The 4,348-nt window shown below is 40.3% G+C and overlaps 1 pseudogene; it reads right to left on the bottom strand.

Annotated features, from left to right (window-relative positions):
• Positions 1 to 172: 172 nt before the first annotated feature.
• On the bottom strand, positions 173 to 285 carry LOC113631382 (uncharacterized; annotated as a pseudogene).
• Between the last annotated feature and the right edge of the window lie 4,063 nt (positions 286 to 4,348).

Here is a 4,348-nt window from a genome sequence, read left to right on the forward strand (position 1 = left end):
TTTTGCCTTGTTCTATTAATTTGATGACACAGTTCTTAATCCTATTAACCTAGCATTTTGAGATTATGGTTTAAAATGCGGTAGGGTTTAGAAAGAAACACTAGAGGGCGGGCTGTCTACACGATCAGGAACAATGACCTTGAGTTACTTTATCTTACACAAATTTTTTTTTTTTAATATGGAATGCTTCATGAATTTGCATATCATCCTTGTGTAGGGGCCAAGCTAATCTTCTCTGTATCATTCCAATTTTAGTATTTATATGTACTGCCGAAGTGAGCACACACAATTTTTTTTTTTAAGATTTTTTTGATGTGGATCATTTTTAAAGTCTTTATTGAATTTGTTACAATATTGCTTCTGTTTTATGTTTTGGCTTTTTGGCCTCGAGGCATGTCTCGCGAGGCATGTGGGATCTTAGCTCCCTGATCAGGGATTGAACCCACACCCCCTGGAAGGTGAAGTCTTAACCACTGGACTGCCAGGGAAGTCCCCACAAATATGTTTTGATAGGACTCATTAAAGCCTTAAAAATATATATATATATATATATATATATTTTTTTTTTTAATTTGAAATTTATGGGACTTCTCTGGTGGTCCAGTGGTCAAGAATCCACCTTCCAATGCAGAGGATGCAGGTTCAATCCTTTGTTGGGCAACTAAGCCTGCCTGCCACACCTACTGAGCCCACATGCTCTGGAGCCTGCGTGCCACAACAAGAGAGCCTGCCTGCTGCAACGAAAGATCCCACGTGCTGCAACTAAGACTGGACGCAGCCAAAAAATAATAATATAATAAAATAAATAAAATAGAAATTTATTCTATGTATATTCTTCTATAGGCCAAACAAATTTCTTTGATTGAAAGTATAAGCAACAATATGAAATAAAGTAAATGCTTAGTTAAAACATTTTGAGATAACTAATAAGGACCTACTATATAGCACAGGGAACTCTACTCAATACTCTGTAATGACCTATATGGAAATAGAATCTAAAAAAGAGTAGATATACATATATGTATAACTGATTCACTTTGCTGTACAGCAAAAACTAACACAACATTGTAAATCAACTATACTCCAATAAAAATTAATTTAAAAACATTTTGAAGATTATTTACATAGTCATTTGGCATTTTAAAAAATACATGCAAACACATTTTAACTAAAGTGATAACATTGAGCATATAAATGAGTATTTTACTACAATTTGATAATTGATTAGCTGAACTGAAAATTCAGCAAATGATTCATTTAAAAGCAATTTAGAGAGTCACCATAGCCAGGTGTTGTCTGGGTCTCTCTGGCTACTGAAATCTCAAGATTGTCTTGGGCCCCCTTTGCAAGTTTTGAAGGATTAGCCAATCAATACTTATTAGATACTCAATACTTTCTAAGCAGGTCACATTGTTTTGAACTGGTTCACCTGCCTTTCAGGGCCCTTAGAAGTTGATCCTTGTGTCTGAGTAACTTGCAGTCTGGAGTTTATCTCTGCTCTGCTTGGACATAGGGATGGGCAATTACAGGACACACGTGAAGTCCTGCCTACACCTCATTTCAGCTGTTTTGACTACCTGCTGAATCTCTGATTTAGTGGAAAACCTCTTAGCTCTGTTGGAAAACAGATCAGCTCAAAGCAAATTGACCTATTATCATTTTAAGAAGCCTCACGTCATTTTTGAGCAACTACAATCCACACCTACAAACAGATGTGTCCTATCCTGAGAGGTGATTGGTTGGCCAAAGGAAGAAGCAGTACTTTGGGTATTTTTCTCAGGAAGAGGAGAGCACAGTTCTGGGAAAGTCAATCATAGGAAATTGTGCAGCATCAGTGCAAACTCTGACCCTGAGAACCTTTCTTGTTAGTTTGCTGTTGTCCAAGTTTGGACCCATTTGAAGTCCTGGCTGGCATCTACATGCTCTTTTTCGACAACCCACATTTTGTTGAAAGTGGAACCAATGTTTAGGAAGACTGGTGGTTCATGCTCTAGTGGTAGATTTTTTTCTGTATTCCATGTTCCCCCTTTAAGTGTAATTTCCTAGAAGAGAACTTTATTGCTAACTAGTACTAATTACTTTTAAAATAGCCTGAAGCAGGGCTTCCCTGGTGGTGCAGTGGTTGAGAGTCCACCTGCCGATGCCGGGGACACGGGTTCGTACCCCGGTCCAGGAAGATCCCACATACCGTGGAGCGGCTGGGCCCGTGAGCCATGGCCGCTGGGCCTGCACGTCCGGAGCCTGTGCTCCGCAACGGGAGAGGCCACAACAGTGAGAGGCCCGTGTACCGCAAAAAAAAAAAAAAAATCCTGAAGCTTCCAAAAACTTTCTTCCTCTAATTGTTTCAGCTGTTTTCACAGATGCCATTTTGTTCTTAAGATTAGGTAACACTTCGTGTGAATCTGGTTACTTTCATAATTATGACATCATTACATTCAAGATTTAAGTGGGTTGTAAAATATTATAGCTAGTCAGTAACTAAGGACACCTAGAAGCAAGGTCATCTTAATTAAGAAGGACAACAAAAAGAGGCACAGGGTATTAACTGAAAAATAGAGAAGTCAGACAGATGGACTTCAAAATGTCAGGTTTATTGTTGGTAAGTTTGGGCTTGGACAGAGCATCTTAGATGTGTGCCCATAATGGACTTGCTACTATGTCACCCCTGATTATATCGGCCCACCCTGCCACTGGCATAGCTAGACAACCTCTGGGCTTCCCTTCGGGTAACTACTTGGCACAGAGCAGGCCAGGAAACCTGTGCCACTTGTGCTGTTTCTTCTGTGGAGCCCAACTCCAGGATATGATGTCCATGGTCCGTGGAGCTGTGTAATCCGGCAGCCCTGCATGTGTCCTGTGGATAAGTTGGGATTTGCTGTCTTGCACCAGTGAGGTCAGAAAGGGGAGGAAAGAGAGCGAAGCCTTAATGCTTTTGCCACAACTTGGATTCTCCCGTGTGTCAACCCACTCCCGCTTGGGAGGGAGTGCTACTCTGGCAGAAGTCCCTTCCCTTCCCACCAAAAAAAAAAAAAAAAAAATCAAGGAGGGATTGCATAAGAGAAGTAAAATACAAGAGCATAAAGATCCAAATAAATGACTTATGTAGATTATAATTAAACCGTGGGTAATTATTAGTCAAATCCATTTTACCTGCCTTTGCTAATCAAGGTCATTTTAAGACTTGCACATCCTCCAAGCAGCAGGCAGCTGAAGCAATAAGATGTTTGCCCAAGTTATTTTCCAGGTACTTGGAGTCAGCTGTGTCTAGTTGGAGATGAGCTGGATAGGACCAAGCTGAAGTGGTTAACACTGGTTAGGACCACCAACCCTCCAACTGGGCATGTGTGAGTGTCCAGTCAGTGACGTTTCGATGTCAGAGGGCCAAAAACTCCACCCTCAGGACCATGTTAAGCACCTCCAGTTTTGAATGTGCAGAGGCCTTCATAGAACGATGACGATTACCACACCTTTTCCCAAGCACTTTCCTCATGCTCCCCACGTTCCTTACCCCTCAGACCATCCTGCTTCTTTATTCTTTATCTCCCAAATACCCCAAGGCCTTTGCACCCCAAAGGGGGAGGATGGTCTGAGACTTGTTCTCCCATCTCCTCACTTGACTGCCTTGTGAATAAACCTTCTCTTTGCTGCAAAACTTGGCAACTCAGTGTTTTCGCTTGCTGAGTGTCAGGCAAAACGATCCTGGTTCAGTAACAATAGTAATAATTTCCCTAGCTCTGCTTCCTTCCTTCCTCCCTCCCTCCCTCCCTCCTTTTCTTCCCTCCTTCTTTCTTTCTTTATCTTCATCTATTCAGCCATTCATTTAATAAAATTAAAGATATAATTCATATCAAAAAGCAAAATTTTGAAGTAGACTGTAAATACTCTTTTGGGGCAAATGTTGGCAGAGAGGACCAAGGGTAAAGTATAAAGTTCACTGATTTAAGAATCAGGTTCTGTCAAAATCCTTGCCTCGTGGTGGGCTCTGGATTTCTCTGTGTCCTCATCTAAAAATGAGAAATTATTGGAAGAAATAATCTCAACACTTACTCCCAGCTCTAAATATCTGTGATTATTATTCTTGTATTCTCATCAAGCTTCAACATAGTTTGAGTCCATCTGTAAAATAACACAGCCACCTTATCTCTTGTATAGAGTTACTGAACAGGTCAAATTAGTTAATACAAACGAAAATGATTTATTGAGCCATAGAGCACAATGTAATTGGAAGGTAGACCAACAACCTCTTTTAAAAAATTCAGACTAAACTAAAATGATTGTTTTAGGCTCATATAACATAGGCAGCAAAAGTAGGCATTGAATCCAGATTTCAAAATCTTTCATGAAAAAG

The sequence above is a fragment of the Aethalodelphis obliquidens genome, unplaced genomic scaffold (assembly GCF_003676395.1).
Source record: "Aethalodelphis obliquidens isolate GAN/ISIS:26980383/991018 unplaced genomic scaffold, ASM367639v1 scaffold32, whole genome shotgun sequence".
Lineage (NCBI taxonomy): Eukaryota > Metazoa > Chordata > Mammalia > Artiodactyla > Delphinidae > Aethalodelphis > Aethalodelphis obliquidens.